Below are 10696 nucleotides of genomic sequence, written 5' to 3' on the forward strand. Positions count from 1 at the left end.
AAACCTATACGCGAGTGTACGGGCATTGGGGGCGGCATAGGGGCGTGATGAGGGGAGCGGCCGAAATAATGAGGGAAAATGGGCGTAAATATGGGCGTACACGGGGGTGTGCACCAAAAATGAGCGGTGCTACTACCGCACGATCGACTAAAGCACCGTTCATTTCGGACACAAAACAGGCAGCCGCCAACCGACATCTCAAACCACCCCTACAGATACCGCATGCCAGCGTGCGCCTGGGTTAGCTAATTTACGCGGATTACTACCAAACAGTCTATTAAGTCCAAACCATGCAGTCTATTAAGTCCAAACCATGATTTCACTACCTGCAAGCCACACACAGCACTCAAACACATTGGAAGCTTATCTTTCTATACTTCTCTACATTTAAAGGTTTGTTTAATTTAAGGTAAGAATCTTTTTAAGACCTGCTTATATACGCTAAGGTAGGTATTTGTTAAACAGTTATACACATTCACTACATGCTTTCATAGACTTTACACAGTAGCACACTCAATCTACACAAGTCGACATGTGTCAACGTGTTCACTCTAATACAAACATAGGTTTTGTATTTATGATACAAGAACATAAACCACATCTAACACCTACAAAGGATGTTTCAGCAATGTTTTAAGCCCATGCCCACTATTTTGCACATTAATTAATTCAATCAATTAATTAATTTTCATAATTATAGTTGAAAGGCAAGATTTGCAGGTCCATATATATGAGGGGTATGTCAGCGTACACGGACGTACGCTCACTCTCACGAGCGGTGACATAAGCTGAGTTTTCTATTGAAAACAATAGGGACCCGTCCGTGCAAGCTGGCGTACGCTCAGATAGCCGCAAGAAGTCGGTGGGAAGACGGCCGAGAGACATCCGTAAACGGTGGTGTACGCTCAATTGTACGCCAGTTGTCGGAGTGTAAGGGCTGGCCCGTCCGTGTACGTTGGCGTACGCTCAATTGTACGCCACTCCCCTTTGCCGATATTTCTGGCCGTACGTATGCGGCTGAGTTGTGGGTGGACCTAACCCCAACGGCCGCGTACGGATAGCGTACGTTAATAGCGAACGTACGCACGTTTGGCCGCTACGATCAGAATAAGCTCCTAAGCCCCTTGCCTATTCTATTCTCCCTCTATAGGGGTCGTGGACCCCCACGAGGTAAAATAGCAGGTGGCAGACGGGAACCCGGCTGTCTGTGTTTTGACAGTCGGGATCCCGACGTCGGGTAATTGCCTGTTGGGATCCCGACTGTCGGGACCCCGTCCGGCACCCCTTCCTAGTTACACCACTGATTTCACTACTTGACACATCAGCCCCATTTGGTGCGTGGTGAGGCTGGACATTCCAGCCTGGCTGTACACATCCTCTCCGCTGGGTTGTTCTCACAAGTCATTTTCTTTTAGATATTTTTTTCTTTGTTCTTTTTTTTATTTTAAACAATTACAAAAATGTGGTAATCAGCTCAATTTGTTGTTATTATGATTATTATCACTGTCATAATTTGACTCAGTGACATCAATTTCAACTAATTATCAAATTTTATCTTCATAATTAAAATTGATTACAACATTTTACGATAATTGCAAATTGGCAGTGCAAAAATTGAATGTTAACCTCGTTACCTCTTCCTGGAGTTAATTAACCCATTTCTTTATCCCCTGTTCCTGTGTGTAATAGCCAGATAAATGTAATGATCAGCGGACGGAATATAGAGCACGTTCTCTTGGAGAATGCGTCACAGATCCGCGTTCTACATCTGAAGGCGCAGCAGCGGATTACCATCGGAACCACTGGTTGCAGCATCGGTCATCTGAGGAAGGTCGCCTTACCAAAGGCCAGGAAATCTCGGTGTTCAAACCTAAACCCTGGCCTCAGCACTCCCGGAAAACAAGGGGTGACATGCCTGTGTTTCCAGGAACGCAGGGCAGTGCTACAAATGCGTTTGATTTCTGTTGAATTTTTATTAGATTTCGCTTATATAAGTCTACAGCCTCCACGCCTACAGCCTCCGCACCTATAGCCTCCGCACCTATAGCCTCCGCACCTACAGCCCCCACACCTACAGCTTCCTTCACACCTACAGGCTCCACACCTGCAGCCTCCACACCTACAGCTTTCTTCACACCTACAGCCTCCACACCTACAGGCTCCACACCTGCAGCCTCCACGCCTAAAACCTCCACGCCTACAGCCTCCACACCTACAGCTTTCTTCACACCTACAGGCTCCACACCTACAGGCTCCACACCTGCAGCCTCCACGCCTAAAACCTCCACGCCTACAGCCTCCACACCTACAGCTTCCTTTACACCTACAGCCTCCACACCTGCAGCCTCCACGTCTACAGCCTCCACGCCTACAGCCTCCACGCCTACAGCCTCCACACCCACAGCCTCTGAACCCACAGCCTCCATACCTACAGCCTCCATGCCTGCAACCTCCGCGCCTACAGCCTCCGCACCTACAGCCTCTGCACCCACAGCCTCCATGCCTACAGCCTACATGCCTGCAACCTCCACGCCTACAGCCTCCGCACCTACAGCCTCCACACCTACAGCCCCATGCCTAAAGCCTCCGCGCCTACAGCCTCCGCGCCTACAGCCTCTTTGCCTGCTCCTATGTCTCAAGCCGCTGACTTATGAATAACTAAACTGCCCTGTTAACAGCAGCGTTCCATGTAACGGCTTTTATGTGCCTCATTTACATATCACACCGTTTAACAGGCAAACAAATCCAGAAAAGCATTTCAGTAGATTTCTATCTGCTTGGTACAGAGAGAATATTACCACCCACTCAGCCATCGCCGCAGAAGTCCCATTCAGCACAAATGCGTGCACAACTGATCTACATATAGCCTACATACGTCTGTTATCAGAGGAAATGTTCTACTCTGCAGTCTTCTGCGCCACACTGATCTACAATCCAGTAACACGCATACTTCAGGGCCTGCTCCAGCCCTAAATCCTCCCCAGCTTCCAGATTAGACTCCTCGCCCTCGCATATAATGGGAGATATCCTATTAACTGCGGTAAATTACTGCACACCCCGGGGCTATCCAATTAGCCCTGTTAGTTGGCATTAAAAGGGGCGTTTCAGCGAGAACACATGGGTCTGGGAACTCATCCCGGATCCCACATGTTATCGCCCGAAAAATGGGTCATTTACGTCACAGTAAATACAGGCTATGATTGGATAGCCCAACAGTATTATGCCCTGCTCCTGTTATCCTCAAAGCGCCTGTTGTATTATTCCACCTAGGTGGCATAATCGATACAAGTACTGCTCCTGTTATCACCCTAATCCCTGGGCAAGATTTTGGCCAGCCCTCCGCATACACAGACCACTTATCTGCTCAATCCTCTCCCCACCAAGTCTTCTTCCTAGTTCCCCCTCCCACTGTTCACCCCTTCCCCTTAGCATGTAGGCTCTCACAGACAGGTCCCTGTGTACACTTTCTCTTCTCCTGGTATACATTCCATGGGGTAAATGTACTAAGATGGGATATTGGCCCTTATTCAGATCTGATTGCAGTACAAATTTGTTTGGAAAATGGGCAAAACCACGTGCACTGCAGGTGAGGCAGATGTAAAATGTGCAGAGAGAGTTAAATTTAGGTGGGGTGTGTTGAAACTGAAATCTAAATTGCAGTGTAAAAATAATGCAGCCAGTATTTTTTACCATGCACAGAAACAGAATAACTCACCCAAATCTAACTCTCTCTGCACATGTTACATCTGCCCCACCTGCAGTGCACATGGTTTTGCCCATTTTCCAAACAAATTTTTACTGCGATCAGATCTGAATAAAGGCCATTGTCCATTGCCACCAATCAGAAACTATCTATTATCTTCTAAAATGTACTATATAAATAAGAAATAGCAACTGATTGGTTGCTATGGGCAACATTCCACATTCAATATAACTGCCATCTTAGTACACTCACCCCCATCTGATTGCAGTACAAATTTGTATGGAAAATGGGCAAAACCATGTGCACTGCAGGTGGGGCAGATGTAACATGTGCACAGAGTTAAATTTGGGTGGGGTGTGTTGAAACTGAAATCTAAATTGCATTGTAAAAATAATGCAGCCAGTATTTACCCTGCACAGAAACGAAATAACTCACACAAATCTAACGCTCTCTCTGCACATGTTACATCTGCCCCACCTGCAGTGCACATCGTTTTGCCCATTTTCCAAACAAATCTGTACTGCGATCGGATCGGAATAAAGGCCATTGTGTCGCATTTATCACAACAGTTACAAATAATAACAGGATAATAATCCGCCCTCATAGTCACGCGGGAACATAGGTTATGTATTCACGCTGTGTGCACAATGTTTCTTTGTGTCCTAGTTATTCACCAGAGAACACTTCGGTAAATCGACTCAGCTAGTTTTTTTTTCCCACTTTGCATTACTTAAAATAATCCCTAACCGCCCGCTGAATGAATGGAACAATTTTATTACACAAGAGAGGTGGAGAGTGGGAGGCTCCACAACAGATGTGAAACCGTCACAACGCACAGATGGTAGGAGTGTAAGTCACATCCAGATCCCTCTAACTGGCATCATAAATGCTGTAGTGTGCGGTGGGGGAACACAGATGCCCAGCCCTGGAATAAGCGATACCCTATCCTAGTCAATGAAGTGTCTCCTATTTAAAATGTATATTTATATCTAGTTAAGTACTCCTCACCTCTATGAGGTGAAGTACCACTACTGGCCACTCGACAGAACAACTTACTCCTTTGTGTGCTAAAAGATGTCATCACAGAAAGTGAAAGCAATTTTTGCAGGGACACTGGTCTGTTACAAACTCACTGGATATGAAGAGATGGAGCTGTGAAATAGGAGGTGTGAGCAGATAGGGACTGGGGGTGGGATGGAGAGTTTGTGGGTTAAAACCTGTCACAGCTCAAAGTGACAGGTTTTGTCACAGCTCAAAGTGAAAGTACATTGCAGAAGCTGTCAGTTTGATGGGCTTGTACCTGGTTTGAAATAATGGTATTGGGCAGATACCAGAGGGAAAATGTAACATCAGGAAGGAGCTGTCCAGGATTTCAGCACTGTGACTACAAGCTGTCTCAGACACACTCTCTGGGGTATGTTAACTAAAGTGCAGGTTTTTAGAAGGGGCTGGGATCATTTGGTCTACAGCATGATGGTCGACAGTCATTAGGTCGACACCATTAGGTCGACATGGGAAAAGGGCGACATGGTTATAGGTCGACAGGTTGTTAGTTCAACATGGGGTTTTTCACTGTTTTTTTACCTGAATGTCAACACAGTCAACATGGACACAGTTTAAAGTGCACTGCATCCCCTCGCTGCGGCAATTTTTTTATAATTAGGGAGGCCGATGCTGGGATCCCAGTAATCCCAAAACTGAGCATTTCTCAATCCCAAATCCGGCATTGCGCTCTGTTCCCATCATGCTTCCTGAGTGTATGATGTCACACTGAGGGGACAGGGCCGCCAGCACTTGGAAGTAAGGCACTGCCCATAGCGTACTCTGGTTACTCCAGCGGCTGTGCAGGCTGCAGGGCACTGCAAGTAGTGACGCTGACTGATTAAGGGTGCAGTGGAGCAGCGATGGCGCCTCCCCCAGGTCCCTGCACCCTGGGCAATGCAATGCTCACACAGTTACGGCCCTGGTTCCAAACGCAGGGGCTGATGTACAGTTGAGCATAAATGCCTCCTTACCATTGGGCAGAATGGAGGACAGAGGGGCCATGCAAATGTCGGCTGAGTGCAGCAGCACCGTGTTCACAATAATACGTCCTACAAACTTTAGACCACAACAAGGACACATACTGTATGTGTTTCTGTCAGCAGAAAACATATCACTGGCGGCTGCTCGTCCCCTGAAGATGATGACATCAGAATGACTGAATGTCCCGCTGAAACTGTTATTGCTGTTACTGTGGCTGCTGACATCTACTCACGTTATTAATTACCTATGTGCAATCAATCTGCGGCAGCAAAGACAATTCCCAATTGTTCTTTTTTTTTTGAAAGGGAACGAAAACAGCTGTTTCGTATTTAATTGAATTTAATTAGTAGTTGAATGTTGTATGTAATTCAGTATTTAAATGTATTTTTCATGGAAAGTGACTTTTTATATATAAATAACGGGTACATTTACTAAGATGGGACTTCTATTTCAGATGGGATGTTGCTATTGGCAACCAATCAGATACTATCTATTATCTTCTAGAACAAAGGTGGGGAACCTTTTCCCCTCCAGCTGTTGAACTACGCATCCCAGCATACCCTGCAACAGTTTTAGCACGCCCAAATAGCAAAATAGTAACAGGGAATGCTGGGATGTGTAGTTCAACAACAGCTGGATGGCCAAAGGTTCCCCATCCCTGTTCAAGAAGGTGCTAAATTAATAAGAAGTAGATTCTGATTGGTTGCCCAATTGTGAAATAGAATTCCCATCTTACTGTAGTAAATTTCCCCCATACCATCCAGACATGTCTTATGTACATAATACAGTATTGTGGCCCGGATTCAGCACGGGTCCCTAATTAGGGAAAGAGCAGTTATCTGCGAGCAAAATTGGGAATGATTGGCAAATGGAGGTGCAGTTGCAGGTCCATTCGCAAATCCCAGAACATCTAGGATTACTTTCCATCTGAGTAAGTGCGGGCTTCCACTAATCTGCAACAGGGCCAGGCTGGATATGGTCATGCCGACGTCAGAGACCCACCCTAACAATGCCTGAGCACGCTTGCGTTTTTACAGACACGCCCAGGAAACGCCATATTCCCGCCCATAAATGCTTGGCTTCCTGTCCATCAAACTGCAAGTGCTATGTGTACGGATATTCCGCCACAAATTCCGTGTGCGCAATGTGAATGAGGCACATGCGCAGTTGTTCGATAACCGCTCAATTCGCATTTCGTCTAATTAGCGATCCATGCTAATTAAGGCCTTGTATACTGTAACTTTCTACTACTCCCACTGCCAAGCCTCGTCTCCTGGTGGAAGCTGGCGCATGGGCTACGGGTCCCCCTGGCATAGTCTCCCATTTCCAAACTTAAGATATACTGCGGAATGAGCAAAATGCGCCTTACTGGGCGTGTTTCACCCAAAATGTGCCTTTAGGAGCCCCGGAATTTGCAGCCATCTGGTTGCCCGCACCAACTGGCAGGGTATTGCCACATGAACCCAACACGTGTTCATATTCGCACAGCCATGCACAAGTTTGTACAGCGGGAAAATGACTGGCACATATATAACCACAGATACAGAGATTTCCATACACATCACACAGCAGACAGGTCAATGCTAAGGTGCCTATACATGGAGCCATATATGCACAGCTGATAGACAGTATTCAGGCTGAGATCCAACCTGTACATTCACAAACACATCCCATGTGAAATAGAGCTTCCATCTTGGTACATTTCCCCCCCAACACACGTACAAGGCATCACACACACGTACGGTATAACAGACATGGGATCACCCATGCACGGAATCACGGAGATGGTGACACACAGGGATTAATGAATTCACACACTTGACCCCCATGACCCCTCCATCTTCATTCTCCCTAGCAACAAGCTATCTTCAGTCGTTCTGTACAAGGCAATACGTGCCCCCAGCAATGACAAGTGTCACCTCCGCCAGAATAACAGGATGGCTTGTGCTAGATCAGCAGGCGAAGGTCCGTGTCAGTAAGAGAGTAAACAATTCCCAACGCAATCATGTCTTTACGATGAGTGTCTATGTTTGTATAGCCATGCACGGAGTCCGGGGAGGGTACAGAGATTATTCACTACGTTAGAGGTTAATTAGCTGTGTTCTAGGCACTCTGCATGGGTGGCGACTATAGATAGCAGAAAATAACCCAGTGGTTCATCTCGCCGTCACATTGACTATGTTACAGTATGTACGTTCCGTGCGTTCTGGCTGGTTAAGCTAATGTCCCTCCATCCAATTTCCAAGTATGTCCCTTGTTCTAGAAGTGATCTGAAATACCTTAGACATATTTGCATGTGTCCGTCATGTTATCTCAGAACCCCCTCCCCATTATACATTTCCTAAATAATTTGCTTTGTAGCCTACATGCCTGATAAATTGGCTCTAGCTCTAGAACCAAACACAACTCAAGCAACAAAATCTCACCAGTGTAAGGTGGTGATATCACCCCCAGCGCCCTGCTACTTATACCTCTTCCTAATCCCCCTAGGATTCGGCTGGCTTTCCCAGTACGTATCATCATCCTATCCTATAGCTCCCAGGTTCCGTTCCCCTGTTGCTGCTGTCTGTAACTCACCATTCACTAAGCATTCTGCCTCTAAATGTCACAAAGTATAGTACACATGTCTGTAATGTCATTAATACTAAGCAATAACATATAGAGTATTATATATTTATCACGAGGGACACTGACCACTGAACCGGCGGTGATATCCACCTTCTCCCGGTGTCAGCTCTGGCCACTTAGCCAAATCCATTCCATCAGAGAGGGGATGGGGAAGATGAAGGGTCGTAAAGGCCAATTCCTCTGTTTAATATGGACTGCAGTTGTCCTATTCTGGACCACCGCTGGGTGTTACAGCACACCCACCTATCACACATTGGACAAAAAGGATACGCACACAGCCACAATCCGGCTCTTATTGGGGTACTAGGCTGATAACTTGGACCTGAGCTGTTTAACAGGGGGCAACATCAAGTGCTTCAGTGAGAACCATCACTGCCCCCCCACGTGCTCCACACTTCATTCTGGGAGCGGGGGGGGGGGGGGGGGTTGCATGGGGAAGACACTTGTGGACTGGCTCTTGGAAATGAATGAAGAAACACAGCAGGGAGACATAGAGGGGTCTAGTAATGATGGAGGAACGGGTTCTCCCTTGGGTTTTGGGTGCATTAACAATACACACAGGGCAGTGGCCACCTGGATATCAGCCTGCACCGGACATCATGGGTCTCTTAGATGGAGGGGGAGGGAGGGACGGAGGCATTAAGGAATGATGTAGGGAGGCAGGTAGTGGGGTGTAGAGGGGGTGGGGGGGGGGGGCAGCAGCGTAAGACTGATGGGGAATATCTGGATGACACATGGAGATGTCCCTGGGCATCGGGGAACCGGGTGATTATGAGGGATAATGTGGTGTCTGTGTGAGAGGGAGGCAGATCAGCAGAGGCACAATTACACAAATTAAGATGAGGGAGGAGGATGACAGAAGGCACAAAGTGGATAGAGGGGCAGCTGTGGGGACAGGGAAGGAGGGAAAGCTGGAGACAGCAGCTATTGTGATGATACTAAATGAGAGGATGATGCCAGGCACAGGCACACACAGAGATATACAGGCTGGGATGGCCACACACAAGAGAAGCGGAACCACGCTGACAGACAGACAGACATCTCACCTGCTCCCTGGTCTCTCTCCCCACATCACACGCTCCAATGCATGCCTGTGCTTCCTTTGCTCAGCCAGGGGGTCCCTTGCTGCCTTGAGAAAGGGGGGTTTGCAGGAGTATCAGTGTCTGCGGAAAAGGCTCAGCTCCCACCCCCCTGCTCTCTCCTCTCCTCCACAGCTGTTGCGCCTCCAGCTTCTCTCCACCTCCACTCCCTCTCCCTTGCCTGTCTGGATCCGCATATTGCTTCCCCCCCCTCCTCCTCCTCCATGTGTCTCCACCCTCTACTCCCCTCCACACATCACCCACCTCTCCTCTGTCAGCTCTCCCTCTCCCCTTGCTACTGTAGCTGTTTCAGCAGCTGGACAGCGCCAAAGAGAACTCACTGTAGCCAAATTGTGCAGGTTACACCTGGCTGTTACAGCACAGCAGGCACAGGGCAATGGCTAATACAAAACCAAAGGAGGGGTTACAGGGAGAGGTTATATGGGGAAACAGGAGGTGCTGTAGGGAGGAGTTCTCTGGAGTAGAACTCGCATCTTAATAAAGAGAGGTGATAGGGAGCTGTGGGTGGACTCATTAAGGGATCAAATAAAATATAGGTAATATAGGGGGTTACACAGACCTGATCGCTGGGCTGCTCATTTGCAGAGCCCAGCGATCAAGAATACGCCACGCAACAAGGGCTCAAATCCCACCCCGTGATTAGCCTGTGCAAAATTGGGCAGCACTGCGATTAGCTGCAAATCCATTCGCTATCACTCACCATCGATGAATTTTTCCACTGTGTGCAGTCTGTGAGTAGCCCAGGACTTGCGCGTCCGGTGCAATATAAACAGGCTGATCAGGGCTGGAGCTGATGTCACATGACTTTTCCCTCAAATGTTTGGCCACGCCTGCTTTTTCCGACACTCCCTGAAAATGTTCGGTTACTGCTCCCAAATGCCGGCCTCCTGTCAATCAACTTGCATATGGCCAGTAATTAAAGAGTAGCAGGATTTTATCGCAGGAACATCGTGCATGCGCGCTACGATCCGTACAATTGTGCAGTCTATAGATTATCGGCCGCCCTGAGAATTTGCAGCCGTGCAATCAGGTCTGAATGACCCCCACAGTGAGGGAGCAATATGGAATCATATTGCACCTACAGTACATGTTGGGGGTGATTCAGGTTGATGTTCAAAATCAAACTCCTTCTTTAATGGACAAAACCATGTGCACAGCAGGTGGGGCAGATGTAACGTGCAGAGAGAATTAGATTTGGATGGGGTGTGTTTAAAACTGATATCTATATTGCAGTGTAAGA

At 47.5% G+C, this 10696-nt stretch overlaps 1 protein-coding gene across 3 annotated transcripts in view; it reads right to left on the reverse strand.

Annotated features, from left to right (window-relative positions):
- Positions 1 to 10265, reverse strand: part of SLC8A2 (solute carrier family 8 member A2) — a 114044-nt gene extending 103779 nt beyond the window's left edge. Inside the window, exon 1 of one of the 3 annotated variants that reach the window (XM_083159867.1) lies at positions 10157 to 10265. The gene's annotated coding sequence lies outside the window, so the exon portion shown is untranslated. Of the gene's footprint in view, positions 1 to 8422; positions 8543 to 9402; positions 9629 to 10156 lie in introns of those variants that run through there. The other 2 variants (XM_083159866.1, XM_083159868.1) reach the window with 2 other exon arrangements.
- Between the last annotated feature and the right edge of the window lie 431 nt (positions 10266 to 10696).

The sequence above is a fragment of the Crinia signifera genome, chromosome 9 (genome assembly GCF_055691185.1).
Source record: "Crinia signifera chromosome 9, ASM5569118v1, whole genome shotgun sequence".
In the NCBI taxonomy this organism is placed as follows: Eukaryota; Metazoa; Chordata; class Amphibia; order Anura; family Myobatrachidae; genus Crinia; species Crinia signifera.